Source organism: Camelus dromedarius, chromosome 23 (assembly GCF_036321535.1).
Source record: "Camelus dromedarius isolate mCamDro1 chromosome 23, mCamDro1.pat, whole genome shotgun sequence".
In the NCBI taxonomy this organism is placed as follows: Eukaryota; Metazoa; Chordata; class Mammalia; order Artiodactyla; family Camelidae; genus Camelus; species Camelus dromedarius.
The window spans coordinates 32,148,881-32,167,483 of NC_087458.1; the positions used below are offsets into that span (position 1 = coordinate 32,148,881).

The following is an 18,603-nucleotide window of genomic DNA, read 5'->3' on the forward strand; positions in this document are numbered from 1 at the left end:
TGGATAGGAGACTGAGATGTAGAAAATTTCACTGACATATCAGTGTCACAGCTACCCAGTGCTGTGGGAGTTCAGACCCTCATGTTTGTCCCCAACATCTGTGCTTTTCACCAACATGCTCCACTCCTTCCTGGAATCGTTAATGAAAAAGTGTTTCCGTTTTTGATTTCTTGTTAGTTTGTTTTCTCTTTGGTGACCTCATCTCCTCATTTTCTTTTCGGATATCAGTGTAGATTTATTTTAGGTCTCATGTAGGCAGAAGTATTGCTATCAGTTAACTTCTTTATTACTCACTCTCCGATGATGATTGTTGCTATTTGACCTAATCAAGTCATGCTTAACTCTTTCCTGCTCATGACACTGAAAAGTGTCATGACTTAAAGAATGCTCAAAGAAGAAAGTACTTGATTGATTTCATCTTGCTACCCAATCAAACCAATCAAATGAAAACCCGGTGTTGACACAGATTATAAGCCCTCCAGAATAGGGTCACTGTCTTCCTTGTGTTTCATTTGTTTGGTCACAGTGTCTGGATAGCGCCTTGCTGTCCAGCAGTTTTGTGAGGATACGGTGCTCGTGAATCATTGTAAGGACAGAATTTTGACAACAGACTATGTTGTTCATTTCACAAGGGAAAAGATAATATAGAAATACTGCTCAGATCTATTTTAAAATTAAGCTTGGAATTTTGAGAAGAATTCAAGAAACCATACAAAGATCTTTTTCACTAATTTTAAATCTATCTTAGACACATTATGGTTACATAGCAGAGTAACTTATCAAGTAGATTTGACAAGAGGTGTGTATTATTGATTTTTTGTTTTAGTTGAAATATTCTATCTGAGATAAAGTAATCAGTGCCTATAAATGCACAAATATGTTTGTATATCTATGCAACATGGGAGCAGACTTCATATGTTTCTATATAATACATATGACTGTGTGTTTTAATCTGTCTGTCAGTGTTTTTATAGTTTTTCAGCAATGTTGTAACTTTAGAATTCTTCTAAGAAATTCACTCTCAATACTACTGCAGTTTGTACTGTGTATCCTGTCTTATGCATGGGATTCCACTGTCCCCTCAGGGAGGAATTTCCTCTCCTATTGAGTTAGTAGCAGATTTAAAGGAACTTGGATTTCTAGGCCTTTGCTCTCCATGTGTTTGCAGTTGGCTGTCAATCACGATTTTCCCTTTCTTGAGTTTTCATTCTTCAATTAGAATTTTTGAAAATAACTACTAATATGTTTCACAGGTCTCCGTAGAAACTTGATGTGTTTGTGCTTTTCAGTTTTCAATTTATGAAAAATATAAATGCACCCTTGTTTTTAAGTAGTCCTTTTTCACTAGATATTTGTTTATCTCTTTATAGTTAAAATAATTTTTTTCCCAATGAATGAATCGTTGTGCATGTTTTAAAAAACCTTACTTTTACTTTTCTTATTCTAACAGTTATATTCGTTGTAGAGAATTTATAAAATAAGGATAAACACAGTAATAACTTAAAATGGCCTCTAATCTCACCTGGAGATACAGTTGTAAGGTTTGAAATTGAGAATTACAAGTCCTCTCACGTTGTTCTTCTTTTTCAAGTACGTTTTGGTTACTGAGACCCTCGAATTCCCATATGAATTGTAGCAGCAGCTAGTCAGTTACTGCAGAGGAGCCCACTGGGCTTGTGATAGAGACCACGTTGAATATGTGGATTGCTCTGTGGAGCACTGACATTCCAAGAGCGCTGTCATCTGATCCAGGAATGTGCGTGGTGTGTCTGTCCAGGTATTTAGGTCTTCTTTAATTTTTTTTCAACAATGTGTAGAGTTTACATAGTATTATTTTACTTTATTTTTTCCCTTTATACTGAGTAAAAGTGTGCAAGGTACCGGAATCAGAACTGTATTATAGCCCCACCACTTGCTGCTACAATGGACGCTGCGGTCTTTCTTTGCCCTCTGTAAAATCTTGCACAAAATAGGACCTAAGTAACTCTTTCTTTAATGAATGATTTTATGATTGCTGAATGATGCTTGAGAGTCCTTGTGATGATATCTTTTTCCCAGACTTTCCCCTTTTCTTAACTATGCCCTTTCTCTTCCTTTCTTCCAGCCTGGGTTTCAGCCTGCCTGTGGCATTGATTTTCCCTATCTGTGGACTCTTCCTTTCACTAGTTCACGAGAATGTTACATGTGGGCTGTGGAAACTTGCTAGATGTCAAGAAAGAACCAATCCATTGCATGCTAGTATTTTTAGTGTGTTGTATTCTTTTATCTATTGAAATTAAATCAGGCTGACCCCCTGAGCTCTTTTCACCTTCCTACACATGATACTGCTCTGGTTGCTGCATGTGCCTTTCCCCCAGACTTGGTTTTGGAATTGAGTAAGTCACCATCACTGGAGACCACTCTTTTAAAGATGAGGAGGTCATTTGATCCTTCTCCCTGGTTGGGGACTTGGATGAGATGAGGTAACAGATAAAGAATGGAGCCCCAGCACATTCTGACCACTGCTCTTTCCGTTCCTTTCTCCAGGGGAAAAGAGTACAATTCAAAAATATAAAGATTGTGAGCTAATGAGATAGACAAGACAACCGATCATTTATTAAATGTCCTTTCATGCCAGAAACAAATGTATTATACACAAAATAAGCACACAAATCACGGTAGAACCGTGATTAAAAACGTGGGTCTTAGTTCGAGTCCTGCTCTGGAATGACAAGTCCTGTGAGATGGAGAACTGGTAGGCCGGCTTAGCGTCTCTCGGACTAGTTTTCTGTCCTGCAGAGATGGGGCTCACTAGGCGTCCCCCCCGTAGAGGTGCTGGGGTGTGTAAGTGACGCACGTGGGCAGCCCTAGCACAGCTGCTCGTTCCTCGTAAGTGCAGGAGAGCATAGCTTTTGAGGTGACGGCTTTATGACCGCCCCGTGAAGACTCTCAGTGCTTCTAAGGGATGCCTTGTGGTTTGGAGATGGGATTCTCACTTCTGTAAATACCCAAGGATTGTGTTATTGGGCCCTGCTGATTTGAATCTATTCTTTAGAAAGTACATATTGTAGATATGTTTTTCAAGCATGCATGCTTTTTTCTTTTATTATTTATAGTTCTACCCTCTCTCTTGGTGGGACTTTTCATGGAATCCAGGAAACAGCCCGAAGCCACCTGCCTCTTCACACGTCTCCGTGGCGGTTTTCTTCCCTGACTAGAAGAGGGTTCTGCACAGGAAATTTTCTTTGTTCCCCTTTTCTTGGAGTCTCTCTGTCTGTCTGCCCACCTCTCACCTGTCCAACTGTCCATTTCTCTACCCACTCATTCTTCTGACTTGTTCCAAATAGCATTTCAGGCAGCTTACAGAAGAACAGATACCAAATAAGCAGATGAGAAAATAGGGCCAAGTTCAGACAGTGAGGCTAGGAGGCGAGCCTGTGTGAGGGTGGCAGGCATGAGAGACACGCGTCTGCCCTGTGACTTATAAGATCGACAGCAAGAGTGTGCCTGAGGCTCCCAGCAGACACAGGGAAACAGGGTGTGTGGGAGATGCTCACTGGCTGTGAAATAAATAAGTGGCTGAGGAGAAGCCCAGCCTTTCCAGCTACTAAGGCTTAGGAGAATATTTTGAGTGTCTTCCAAAATCAGAATATTTCATCTTTTCCTTTTTCAGAGTTCTATGTATAGTTGGTTACATTCTATACATGGAAATTTCTCCAAAACTGCTTCCCACGTGTGTCCCATGGCTCGGAATGGGGTGGTTCTGCTCATTGACGGGTGTTGGCCAGAAACCGAAAATGACATCCTCCAAGAAGCCTGGGATTTGTCAGTTATGTTTTGTCAGTGCTGATGACTTCAGAAAATGCTTTCACAGTTCCTCTCCATCTGAGGCGGCAGCATGCTCTCTTAGCAGCATCAGGAGCTCAGGGCCACGGTATGATGGGGGCTGACTGCACTGCCTTCAAGACAGCTGAGGTAGTCACTGCAGGCGTGGTGCTTTCACGTAGTGCATTTCATGTTCTTTAATAGGCTTCAACAGGGAGTTAATTGTGTTAATTAACATGTAATAAATATGATGCTTTGTTGTAAAGACAGTTATAGGCAGAATATAAGCTGTGAAGACTTTAAAAAATGTTTCATTACTTAAATTTCAGCAGGGAAGATTTAGTTTATCTTATTTATGCCTCTCTTTAAAAGTAACAAAGAAACAAGACAGAAAAAGCAGAGGATGATTTCTGTTCTTCCTCTCGGCTTGCAGGTGCCCTCACCTCCAGTGGCATCCATCCAGACACCAGCACTGACACTGGCCGTGCTCAGAACTGCCTCAGCCCTGAAGATACAACTGACAAATAGAAGGGGGCCACGCCCTGTTACAGCAGGTGCTCTCACTTTGTGGGTCCTTATGTAACTGTGCGTTGTTATTCAGGATCGCCCATTCTACATTGTGTGACGCTGCTGCGGTGTCTCCTAGTTATTTATTTATGTAAGTACTTATGTATTTTCTCCAATGCATGGTACTAGACATCTAAAAATGATTTTTTCAGATGAAAAATAATGTGTATTTAATATAATAAGTCTGAAAAAAGGGGCAAAATAGGGTAGCCTTGTCCCACTACTCAGAGACAGTATTTAACACTTTAACTTCTATTTTCTGTTCTTTTCATCAGTGTGTATCACCTCTGTCATAAAAACCAGCGATCACTCTGTGCCTGTTTACTGTGTGGAGACCTCCATTTTCCATTCGGCTTATTACATGTTTTTCTGCAATATTCTATCTCCCCTGGCATGATTTTTAATGACCAGTATAGCATTCTGTCTTGTGGAGGCATCGTCCATTTTACTTCGGACTTAAATAAACTTTTAAATTCAAGTATACTTAACTGAAATACTGAAAAGGGAACTGTGGTGGTACTTAAAGGCCCCTAACTCCCTTCCCCTTATTTCCTGAGTTTAAAAGCTGTTGACAATGTGGTGTATATATTTCATGACCTTTATGCCTATGACATATATATATATACCCATAAATACATACATACCTACATACATACACGTATATGAGAAATCTATGTATATGTGTGTATATATATGCTTTATTGAAAAATAAGACCGTACTATATGTGTTCTGCAGCTCGCTTTATTCACTCACGGGTATATCATAGACGTCCTCCCACTCCAGACTCACCCGGTCCTTTCAGATAGAATGGAGGGGTCTCCTGATGTGCAGGTGTGGTCTCTTGTGGAAGGACACCTTTGGTGGGAGAGTGATGTGGACAAGGCCCTGGACAATGCCGAATCGCCGGCCCCTTCAGAGCCCACGTCTCGCCGTGATTTACCGCATCATTTTCTTGATGTTGGACCCTTAAGTTTTCTCCATTTTCCACTTTCAGAAAGGATGTTTGACTGGCATCCCTCTTGTACAAACATACCTGTGATCTTGTATGAGTATTCCTTTAGTTAAGGCTTCTGGAAATTTTGTCCCTGGATGTGATATTTACATTCATCACAGGCTTCTTTCAAGTGACTCTAGAAATTGCTTCTCCAGTGGGGAATGAAAATCTGTAGAATAACTTATGTAACCAATTCTCTATCACAGGATATGATTTCACTTCAGCTTTTCATCCCACCATTGTAAACAGTGCTGTGTAAATGCTCTGATGAGTACATCTTTGAACTGATTTTTTTTCTAAATGAAATGATTCCTAGAAGTTGAATTGAGTCTGTGTGTACACACGTTTTTCAGAGTTTACATATCCATTGACATGTCGTCCTCCAAAATGTCGCTCACAGTTTGTTCTCTCACAGATGGACACTAGCTAGAATATCTTTTACAAATATTTGCCAATATGATGAGCAAAATTGCTTTTTCATTGTTTTAGTTTGTATTTGATGACCAGTTATTGAGCATTTTTCACTCATTAGTCATCTGACTTTTTAAAAGTGAATGATCCCTTTTGTCCTTTGCACACATTTAAGTGAGGGAGCTTCTTGTTGCTTTGTGACAGCTCTTTGTATGTTATGAACATTAACCCCTTGTCTTCGTCAACATGTATCACAGAGCTTTTTCTTGTCATTTCTTGCCTTTCATTTTGTTCAGTAGGTTTTTTATTTTCGTTGTGGCTCAAAATATTCTTAAGATAGTAAATGTCTTCCTTTTGGGTTTTATCTTTGTTATTCTTAGAAATACTTTCTTATAATGGTATAAATCTCTTATGTAGGTTTATTTAATGTCTAAGATGGAGATGATAATAGTACTTGTTATAGTGAGGAGAACTTGAATTAATGTGAGCAAAGAGTTGTATTTGCTGTTATTAGTATTTTAATATTTAAACAACTATCTGTAATTTTTTTTGTGGTCATTATGACAGGAATAGAATTTGTTCTTTCCAGGTGATTCTCTGATTGTCCCGGGAGAATTATTGAATTCATACTTTGCTCTTTGATTTGAAATCCCACATGCACAAAATACTTATGTACACTAGAGTCTCTTTTTGAGCTCATGCTATATTTCTGTCAATCTTACTTCCTTACTCCAGCGCCATATCTTACATATTGTAAAAATTAATTATTATCTGACAGTGTGATTTTTTTTGTTCTTTTCTTCCATCCCAAACTTTCTTGGCTATTATTATGAATTTATTATTCCTGAAGAATTCTAAAATATTTTGTTCAAGTTAAAAAAAAGTCAGATAAGAGTATTCATGGGATTTTTATTAAGTTTTGAATTATTTTTAGGAGAACTTACATCTTTACAAAACTGTTTTCCTCCATGCAATATGTTGATGTCTCTACATTCACACCTCTTATTTACCCCTCAGTACAGTCCTGTAGTTTTCTCCATGTACAACATGGGCATTAATTTTGAGTTTATTCCAGATTATTGTTGAAGTTTTTGTTAATTTTGTAAGTGAGAATTTTTTGCTATTATATTTTTTAACTGTTTAAACTGACACCTAGGAAGGCAGATTTGGTTTGTAAATACTCACTTTGTAACAAATCATTCAAAATTGTAAGTATTAAGTAATTGTTCGAGGATCCTTTCTTTTGTGTTTTTAAAAATTTGTTTCCAATATTATCAAAATGGTCATAGCTAAGAAGTATAGGTGTGGAGACAGATGGAGAGAGGTAGTGTGGCTCATGTACAAACTGTGAGCACTTTCATGGCTGCCTTTAGGCTGGAGAAGCCCCAGAAGAGCCCAGGTTAGACCAGGGGTGGCTTTGTATGCACTTGAAAGCCAGCTTTCCTACCTGTATGGTGAAGCCTGGTGGGCGTGGCAGGTAGATGATCAAGGTCTGATCAAGGTCATTGGCTGCACAGAGCGCTGTGTCTGTGAGAACTGGAGTCCATCGCCATGGGAAATGCTTGGCGCCAGGAACACTGCAGGGGAGCTGGGGAGTGTGTGTGTTAAGGATTTTCCAGTCCTGGGAGTGGGAAGATCACACTCTGCATTCAGATCTGAGTTTGAATTCATCCTCTCTTATTTACTGGTCCTCTGACTTTTGTCAAGTTATCTACCCTCTTTGAACTCCTATTATCTTATCTCTCAAAATAGGAGAATTACGGCCTGCTGCTAGAGTGTTTGATCAGGGTAAATGATTTGTTTCTATAAGATGCCACGTACAGTCACAAGCTCAGTGAGAAATGGGCTGTCACCTCTTCATCTGCAACTCAGTGCTCGACAGGACATCGGGGCAAAGCCAGTCCGTAATTTGTTTGTGATGCAAGTAGGAACAAAATTAATGTCTTGCCTTTCCCTTGCAGTATTCTTACTCCTTTGCTTCATTTACTTCTTTCCTCCTTTCCTTTCCCCTCCTCCACCAAAAGATCCTGAGACTCTCTCAGAAAACTAGATTCAAATTACTTTAAAGGGTGTCTCATCCTCATGATATGACAGTAACATAAAAAAAATCTGTACAGATCCCAGACGTCATTGTATTTGATTTACACACACACATGCACACCCACACACACACACAATCAGCCTACCTACAACTTGCTGAGGGAGAAGGACCAATTTTTCTGAGTTTTCATTCACTGAGTGTGAGAGCAAAGTCTCTTACGCAGACTTTCACCTTGCTTAGTGCATGGTGTTTTTAATTGGATTTCTGCTTTGTGGCCATAGAACTATTCTTATAGAAAAGAGTTTGTGGAGACATAGACATTCTGCTGGGATATTGGTGTCAACATATTTGAGTTGGAAAGGACTTAGGACAGCATAGAGTCGTAACTTTTTATGGGTGAGATTCCATGATGGTGTAACTTGGACAAGAACCTGGGTCTTCTGTCTTCGTGTCCACGTAGATGAAGAGGCAACAGGGAGGGAGATGGCAGGGATCCTTCTTGCTTGAGTTCCAGGGTCTTGCTAGTTTTCATTGCTCAGCTGCCTTTAGTTTAGGTCCGTGTGGCCTCTCATGGGAAGGTCACTCTGTCCTGAAAGACTGAGTTTCTAATCAGCAAAAAGCCCTGGACCCACTCATATTTCCCAGAGTTTTTCTGCTGTCCTGCTGACAGTTTATATAAATGATACCTAAGAAACTACTGGATATAAAATCCTTATTGTTATCATTTGCCCTCAAGTTCCATAGGAATGGGGTGCTGTCTCAGGCTGTCTAAGGCTAGATCTGAACAAAGATAGGGTGATAGGCTGTGCTGCTGGACCCTTCCCATTCGAAAGGGATTTCCACCTTAGTTTTTAGAATCAGACAGATGAGTTCAAATCTTGCCTTTACCAGTTATTAGCTTTGTGAACTTGGGGAAGAAACTGTACTTGTTTGTGTCCAATTTTCTTTATCTGTAAATAAGTTCAGTATTTACTTTAGGGTTTTTGTTTTAGAACTGAATGAGCTAATTTCCTCATTTATACCTAAAATACTGATCGCGTGGTTCTATGCTGGTGCCTTGGTAGAAGATTACTAAGGGACTCAACAGTGAGAATGCAGGTGGGGGACCCCTGGATCATAGAGCTTATATTCCAGGATATGCTTGTAAAAGACTGGATGTGCAGTGGATTTTTAGTAAATATCCATTCCTTTCCTTATCCACATTGATTGTGTATATATCTTTGTACAATATATGAACAATTTTTTATTGCAATTTAAATATCTTTGTAGTATTTATGTTATGTAGCTATAACAAAATACGTGAAATAAAATGATTTGTCTTTTATTTTCTTTTCAATATGCAAAACAAAATAAAATAGAAAAGAAAAAAAGGTTTTGAAGGAGTAGAAATAATTTTATTTCTGTGGAATCAATTCCCTATGTTAGGTTTTTTAGTTGTGTGGTTAAACAGCATATAAAATTGATAGGTTGTGACTTCAGTGTTGATAGCTAGGTGAGTGTAGTTTCTTTTTGTGGTTGTCTTTGATGAATTATTTGCACTAGATCATAAATGATGTGCATGTTACATATTGGAAACGAGGAAAAAGTGGAGACATACTGCCTCCAATGCAGTCATCTTGTTACCAAGTCGAAACTCGTACTGCTTGCTGTATGACAGGCCAATAAATCGGGAGATTGAGGTGTTGGAGCAAGGAATAGTGACTTTATTTGAAAAGCTGTCAGACCCAGAAGATGGCTGAATGACATGCTGGAGAACCGTCTCCCCCAAGTCAGAAATCAGTCCACATTTATACTAAAAAGGGGCGGGGATGCCCTGTTGATACTAAAAATTCTTTGGATCACATGTCTTACTTGTTTGTTATGATCCAGGAAGTTTTTTCCCTTCATTGCTCATTCCCATACCTAGAATCACACTATTACAATTACTTTATTCAGGGTTATAAATTTTTTCTATTTCTTCAAGATGTTTAGCCATCATCAATTTTGTAGGCCTAGTTACACTTTGGGAAATGTAACAGACAATTTTATAAAATAGACAGGATATAAGTAATACAGCTAGTAACGTTAATAAAGTCATGATTAAGAATTTAATAATCGGGAAGTTGTATTTTGGGGTTAAAATTTTGCTTGTGTTTCTGATTGAGTTTGAGTGATCTTATGAGAAAGTTCATATTTATGGTCAGTCTCAGAGCAGGTATTAATTGGTCAGGTGACGTCTCCCACCTTGTAAGATCAACAAAGGTCTAAACAGAACTATAATTTCTTTTTAGAATAACGTTTCTGAGGGCTATCTAGTTAGAGCCTTGGAGTAGGGAAACCCACCAAGGTAACATAGAAGAACTAGACATAGGTAATTTACCATAAACTTAACAATTGGAGTAGTTCATAATCAAAGGTAGGAGAAATTATCACAGTAATTTTTATGCAGGCCTGGTACGGTGTCTTGGGTCAGCTGTCTACCTCAGATATCATCTTCTTGTCATCCTGGCCTGGTAGCTTTTTCTCCATTTGGGCATTGTTTTAAGGTGAGCAGTGCTCTATAGGCCAGTGCATTGCAGGGGCTATTTCTGATAGGAAATGAACCCGAAAGTCCGTTTCCTTCAGCTTTGGTGTGTATGGTCTATTTAAGAGTACCTGATAAAGGGTCCTTCCATTCAGGTTGGAGACAGTTCTTTAAGTCATGCCTGTTCCAGTTTGTATACTCCCCTGGCTGCAGGTCATGGGGCATTGGAATTTTACCCAAGGATAGATTAGTGAGCTTCAGAAACAAAGCTAGAGTATCCTATTAATAATTCAGTTAAACTGTACAGCAATGTGACATAACAGCAAGGAATGGTTGGGAAGTGTGTTAGTAAATACGGACGTCAACAAAACTAGAATTTAATATCCACTAAAATATAATCTTTTTTCTCTCTAAAGTTACCCTCATTTTTCTCAAATAAAGCCATGTCAAGATTAATTGCTTTACAAGTTGTCTGATTATTTGATCATATAAGCTTTTTTAAATTGGCTGTGTTGGAACTTTTAATTAGGAGTCTCAGGGTAGAATGTTAATAAGGTTTGCTAAGGCCAGGAAAGCCCCGTCAAGGGCTTGTCATGGATTTCTGCCTTACAGATTTAGGTAAATTCTTTTCTCTTTAAAATCCTTAAAATACCTTGAGATTCCTATATCTGTTAGGAGATGATCTTCCTCATTTGTCTGATAGAGCCACTGGGGACCTAAGTGTTTTTAGTCTATTGAGGGATCAGATAGAGAGAAAAGATAACTGTTCCAAGTCTGATTACATAGGTATAATTTATCAAATTGCTGTGAATCATAGCTAGCTTAAAGAGAAGAGATTCTTTATGTCTGGGAAACAGGTTAAAAGCCAGTAGTATTTTAAACAAAATCAAAAATTATAACCATATTCACCAGTTTACTCAGTCCAATGTAACTAATTCTTTTAATCACAGTTTTCATTGGAAATTTAAAATTTCTTACCCAGTTTATTTCACTGCTATAGTTTGAAATTTATTAGAAATCAGTAAATCTCCTTGAAGAGCAAGCATTTTGCAAAACCATCAGAAGACAACCATTAACTGTCTATAAATGACAAAAGATTTAAAATCATGGTTAAACACCGTTACACTATAATCGATAAAGAAACCTGGTCACTATACCCAGAATTATCACTGGTAACATTTCAGATATACCAGAATTTTAGGGAGTCCATATAATTTCTACAATATCTATATTAATAACATTTTCTCATACAATATAACCTTAGAAAATTTATTATTCATTTGACAATACCATGTTATTTAACATGCCAAATGAAATTTACTAGATTAAAATCTCTCTTTGGGATGTTTCAGGGGCCCTCTGTAGCATCCCAAACTTAACTGGAGATTAAAAGAACTTTAATTAGAAATTGATATTTGGGGAGCTTGTTTAAAGATTTCAGAACACTTGGTCAGATAAACATATAGATCACTGTAACGTAGTACTAATTCATTAACAAGAAAATGCGTCAAAGGTAATGGCAGAACAGATCAGTTAAGTGGTATAAGAAGTTTTACAATCTGTTACTGAAGGTGGATTAACATTTTAAGAAAATTTTTTCCTCTTAACAGCGAGAAAACCAAATCTAGTCTTGTACCTGCTTACTTCTAAGATTCATTTACTTTGCCCAAGTTGATTCTAAACTTAGCCAATTCTGACCACGTATGAAACACTTTCCTCAGGGTTCCACTTCCACAAGCCTTCCATAGCTTTCTATACTCATATTAGTGTGTCCCTCATTTTCTCTTCCATTCAGAAGTAACCAGCTTCAGGAGAAATCCACTATTTTTCATTAACAAAATATAATTCCATTCTTATATCTTCCTTTACACATTTATCTTACTTTCCTAGGATACTGAGATCATTCCCTTAATAATAGAGACTATTTCAGGGTGGCATCATCCATTTATTAGTATTTCTAAACACCTTTATTTTCTCTGTAAGAGGAAGTTACATGTTAAGTAATTCATATTTCAATCTTATTTTATCTGAAAATGGCATAGCTATTTAATAAAATCCTATCATTTGACTTAATTTAGCACAACTCTAGAATTTAAAGTTACCAAACATTTAGAGATTATCTTAAGCATACATTTTAAAAATATATTTTAAAAATTTACCCAAAGCTCTCATCTCATTTGCATTTAATTTACTTAAAATTTTACCACACCACATTACTTTTTTTTTTTTCTTGACATATCTGCAACAGATATAACAGGATCTTATTTGACTTTCATTAAACCTAGGTACAGTAAAAGCATTATACTTAATATTGATGACTTTAAAGATGTCTATATTAATTAGAACATTCTTAAACTAAACAATATCAAATATTATCTTAATATTGAATATTTTCCAGTTCACGTGACGCTGAAAGTCAATTTGTTCAGTTTTTATTTTAAAAATACTTAATTTTCAAGCTCCTATTTTTTACGTCAATTAAGCAGATCTCTTGGACTTTGATTTTTTTAGCTGTAGAAATATCTCACATCAATAATGTGTACACAGTCTTATAAACAGACAAAAGCTAGAGATCTCATAGCTTCACTTTAAAACTTACTTATAAGATAGGTATAATAATAGTTGGAGTAAAGTGAATTTGCTTGCTCAAATCACTAAGGCTTGCTATTTATGAAACAGACATTTAAGATTTCTTGACAAAGTCTGAAGGACACGTCAGAGTTCTGAGTTCTAAGTTTTAAAATGCCAAAAATTTCTTGGCCTTAAATTTTATTTCGTTGAGCTAATTAGGCTCAGTCCTAGGTCACTGTTTGCTGTATTTACATTTCTGATCTTCAAGACAAAGACACAATCTTCCAATTCCCCAGAGAACTGCTCTGTCACCCAGACCCAATTTTCCTTCCTTAATTGGCATTTTTTATCAGTGAGAAGAGCTGTAAACAAAGAATTCCGTGTTTTAAAACCTTAAGGTTTAATTTATCATGTTTTCCAAAGCTTGCATAAGGCATTTAGTAAGGTCTCTTTTTCTTGAGTTATAAGTTAAACCCAGGGTAAACCTCTTATTATATTTTTTTATTAGCCACTGAATATTAGTTTTTAGTTTTACGTTATACTGGACAGCTCATGTAACTCTGTTGGTTTCTTTTACTTTGTTCAATTAATATTTTCTGAGGGACAGATTTGTGCCCAGACTTATAACACCAAGAAGGGGACGCGTTTTTCCATTGAAACATATCTATCCCACAACATAATTAAGCAAAAGTTTTATATAAAGACCATTTAAATATACCAATTTTACAAACTTTTATCTCAATTTTATTAAATCTTATACCTTTAATTTTTATATTTATGTTTTAATCAATAATTCTTATTTCTAGAAGGAGTGCCAGAAGCATTTTTTTTTTTTTTTTGGTGCATTGTATCTAATTTTATAGAAAAGTCTCTAGGATGCCCAAGTTTCAGCCAAAGAGCTTAGACCCTTCTCAATTTTTACTTTGATTAATTGGTCTGTTGTCCCAATCATTGATCAAATATTTCAGTCTATATATATATATATTTTAAACTGCGGCAAATAAAACGGACTTGTTTGAACTTTAATGTTGGGGGGCAGTAGGTGATCTCTTTGGCCCTTTTTTTTACTTTATGTAGTGTAGTATCAAAACCTTGTACCTAAATCCAAAAATGTCCATTTTATTTATCTCATTCAAAATAACCATATAAAAATATTTATCCACTTGGGATAAGCCCCTTATCTTTTATTTTTCGACCTTTTAACAATCCTTTTTCCAGTTATTCAACCTAATTAACATTAATTATTCTAAGATTTTATTAGCATCCCTAGAACCATTTATCGGAAAGGAAAAACACAAATGTAGCTTTTCAAACCAGTTTTATTTTTTTCACTAAGTTCTTAGTTTAACCATTAGATATATTTTTCTACCTTTAAAATTGATTTTAATAGATACCAATAAAACAGCTGTTTATAATGAGATCTCTTTCAACTTTCACCAATTTAAAGGTTTTTCCAAATTAAGGGATCCATGATATGGCCATCAATTTATATATATATATATTAATATATATATAATATATATATAATATATATATATATATAATATATATATAGTGATTTTAAACCAATAAGATGAAGAGGCTCTTCCACATGAGAGTGGGGGTGTTGCCTAAATAAAATTCAAAGGTTTACTCTTCAAAAGCTAAAGGCCTTTGTGGTCCAGGCTGATGAAACAAAGTTTAAGATGGCAAAATATCTGACAATTGGTACAAAGAATTGCTTAGAATCCCAATTTATTTGCGTGGCCACCATATGTACACAATACTTGAACCTTTTGTAAGGCAGAGTCCAAGGTTTCCTTTAAAAAAAAGTAAACTTATATATACATACATACACACATTTAAAACACCCAGAGAAAGATAAAACATTTACATTTCAAGGACACAGGAAGAGAAATCTAAGTTCCCCCTAACGGGGATTTTGTTTTTATAAGTTCAGAATTCCAAAAAATATTTTTATCAGGCCTGGTTAGTTACTTTCATAGTGAGTTGTTTTTTTTTTTTTTTTCTAATTCCCAATTAATGCTGTAAGTTTTGTATGTACATAAACCTGGCTGGGGTAATAGTTGGAGGCTGGCAATCTGTCATTTTTTCTTTTCTGTTTTTTATTTTTTTTTTGAAAGTTCTATTCCACATTGTAAGTTCGGGTTCTCAGAATAAATTTGCTAGTAAGATTTCCCTCAGGGACAACTCTATGGCATGAAGTCTTTGCCTCTACCACTCCTGCAAGATTCTCTGTCACCAGAGAAAGCTGTTACCAGCCAGGAGGAGGGTCCCATTTTTGGAGTTGAAAGGTTACTCATAAGAGTTTTACTTTTATCCTGAAAAATTCAATGGAGGTAACCAAATTGAGGAAAACATTAGAACAACCTCTTACCTAACCACTCAGCCCTGAACCCAGTGTCCTTCAACTTGGACACACTCGGGACGTCTCCACTGGGTGAGTATTTTCCTGGTATGTTTCCACCAGCCCCACTTCGGACGTCTCTGCAAGGTGGGTATTTCCCATTATATTTCAACCAGGCCCCACCCAGTATGTCTCCACTGGGTGGGTAATTCACCCCAGTATCTTTCAACTGGAGGGCCAGTTACCTGGAAACTCCGCCAAATAAAACTCAGGATCATCAAACAATATGTGATTTCCGAGAAACAAGAGAGACTCACCCAAATTCATCTGGACTCCCCGAGGAGGCAGATGGGCACAAAGGGCCACTTATGGTACCAAGGCTCCAGATACTCGGAGAGTTCAGGTGGAGAAAGTCTGCTCTGGGTCCCTTCATGATGTCCAAAACTGTTGACTGAAATACATGTGCAGCCTAAAGGATAAGAGTTATGTTTTATTTGGCGAGACGACTCGAGCCATGATGACAGCCTCTCAGATCTCTCTGAGGGACTGCTCCCAAGAGGTTGAGGAGGAGCTAGGATATATAGGAGCTTTACAACAAAGACCAGGTTGTTGGAACAGTAAAAGATTGCTTGTTATCTAAAGAAAGCCAGGTATCTCAAGTTCAAGAATTTAGTGCTTTTCTATGTATGGGAGGAAGCAAATATTTTGGACTCCCTGAATTCATTCTTTAAACAAGCACCTAGCTACCTAGGGCCAGTATCCTGTCCTTTCTTATTCTGAGTCTGCTCAGAGGGCACCATTGTGAGTTGCTGCAGCTGCTGGGCTGCAGGCCTGTCCTCGCTGGGAGTTGGTGGCAGCCGCTAATGACTTGGTTTCAGCACTCTTTGTTTACTGACATGGTTGCAGTATTTTCATTCACATTGTAGTATTTTCATTCACGGACTGATTATGGATAATCTGCAAACTTGGAAAGGAACCGAGATGGAATTACTGCAGGTACCTTCTTCTTTAATAAGCCGTGTGCAAACATAAACATGGAGGAAGCATACATTTGGATTTGGTGGTGTAGGGAAGGGTTTCTGCACATTACAGGAGAACGCAATGCAGAATTCCTTAAGTCCACCTTTTTTTTCTGTAGTGGTTTCTGAGAACAGTTTATGGTAATTAACCAACATTTACAAATGGTGGCACACATTGCATTTAAGAGCTGGCCGGCTGCAAACTTGTGTATTGGACAGGTGGAATTCATAGGCAAATGGTCAGGTGGATGGGAGAGAGATGGAGCCTAGGCCTGGGCCCAGATTCCGGTTTAAATCGCCATTTCCTCACCATACGGCCTTGGACTAGAATGCAACCTCTCTTAACCTGTTGGTGAATCTGTGAAATGGGCATGATAATATTCGTTTCTTCCTGGGATTGTTGTAAGTTCTAAAGTGTATTGTAGCACACATGAAGCACTTAGCAGTGTTCACTGTGTGTGGCCGCCCCGCTTGGCGTGTGTCAGAGCCGTAAAGGTAGCATTTGTCTGTTGAGGATGCACTGGTAGCCCCTTGAATATGTTGTGAATTTGGTGATTTCCTTTAATCTTGGTAACTCTGTGTGCCATGGGCAGTTATTTTCATGGACAGATGAGGAATCTCAGGGTAAAGAAGACTGTAATTTGCCCAAAGTCAGACCATAATTTTGGGTGCATGGGCCTCGGTTCAGCATGGGCCCCAGGGCCTTCTGCCCTCTCCGTTCAGCACCAGAGCCAGATGTGTGATCGGCTCTTTCCCAGCCCAGAATATCGGGCAGGCCGCAAGACACACCTGGCCCTGCTCTGCTTGAGCAAAAACTCCGGAGGAGAGGAAATTACAAAAGGGATTAACATAAAAACAGATGACAGCAAACTGTGATCAGCACTGAGAAGGAAAGGAACACGCCTCACAATGCACAGCTGCGAGCTTTCCCTTCGGGGCTGCTCTGGGGGCTTTCATCTCAGCTAAACAAACTCTGCTGCTCCACCAAGGCAGGAAGGCAGGGAGCGTGTGGCCAGGTAGACAGGGCCTTGTTAATCATACACATTCCCCATTAAGCTGCAGCTGTCACGGGCACTTACCTAGTAAACAGATGTCTTCCATAATCATCACGCACTTTTCTTGGTAGTTTTATTGCCCCACCTTTGAGATGAGGTCATTGAAGCTGGGGAGTTTGCTGCATGCCCGTGATCACCATGGAAATACCCCCACTGGTCTTTCAACCTAGACTGGTGTGGCTGTCATATCCCAGCCCTGTGAATGGCATCATGTTGCCTCTCCCAAGCGGCCCAAATGACTGACATTGATATTCTTAATTCATAGGAAATGGTATGTGACAATAGGAGAAAAAGGTATTAAGAAATTGTTTGGAAAACTAGAACAAAATCCAATTCTTCCCCAGCTGGGGGAGCGTACCCTGTGTCACTCACCCCACTCACTGCGTGTCACCTCCTCCCTGCCGACTCTACGTTCAGAAGCCACTCTGAGTCTTTGAAGAACATTTTGCCTCATGACATTGTTGACTAGGACCTGCGACCTCTCTGTCCCTGGTTAACTCTCTCTTGAAAGCCATTTAAATTTCTTGCAGGCTCCTCCGCTCAGATGTAAGAATATCCTCTTTCGACTTCTTGATGCAGCTCCTTAATGAAGATCTCGTGAAGGAAACTTAGTCAAAACCTGGGAGGTATGCACACAGTGACTGCAACTTCAGCACTTTATGAAGTTCAGAATCAGATTTGTGGGTGACTCAGGAAAGGCTTTTTTATGGTAACAAGGGGAAAGTGAAAGGATGCAGGCTGTGTGAGACTGAAACATCTCTTTCCCAGCCAGCAAGGCACCTGCGTTCATGATGGTGTGTGGGGAGTGCAGAGTTCTCACAAAGAAAGAAGAGTTGTGATGGGAGGGAGGACAGTTAGGTACTTTACTGTGGAGGGAAAAAGTGGGTTAAGCATTTCCTGGTTGAACAAGAGGACTGTGACATGATGTGCTTGTATTTTGGAGAGAAGGGTTTTGTGGGGACAGGCCTAGGGAGAACGCTCTGTGGCTGGGGAGTCAGCACAACAGAGAAACACAGAGAACCGGGCAGACCCCAAGGCCCCTGCTGGGGAAGAGTTTGCCCGCCAATTCGAGACCTGGGGGTGGCTTCTGTCCCTTAGCTGGGGTCTCAGAGCTCCCTTCACAACCCAGTCCTGTTGATACAAGGAAAAAAACGTTAGGCATGAGAAGGGCTGTGTCCCAGTCTTTGGTTGAGCCCCTGGGATGTGTCCCACCAGATTTTGTTCCTTAGCTTTGTGCAGTAAAGTATTCAAGAGCAAGCCAGTGTTGAGGAAAGGTAGATTTATTCACAG

The 18,603-nt window shown here is 38.5% G+C and overlaps 1 long non-coding RNA gene across 3 annotated transcripts in view; it reads left to right on the forward strand.

Moving 5' to 3' along the window:
* The first annotated feature begins 1,470 nt into the window (after window positions 1-1,470).
* The window catches only part of LOC135319026 (uncharacterized), a 28,934-nt gene continuing 11,801 nt past the window's right edge, over window positions 1,471-18,603 (forward strand). Inside the window, exons 1-4 of one of the 3 annotated variants that reach the window (XR_010377593.1) lie at window positions 1,471-1,777; window positions 3,653-3,913; window positions 4,238-4,462; window positions 17,844-17,939. This is a non-coding gene — a long non-coding RNA (uncharacterized LOC135319026). The remainder of the gene's footprint in view (window positions 1,778-3,652; window positions 3,914-4,237; window positions 4,463-17,843; window positions 17,940-18,603) is intronic. The other 2 variants (XR_010377591.1, XR_010377592.1) reach the window with 2 other exon arrangements.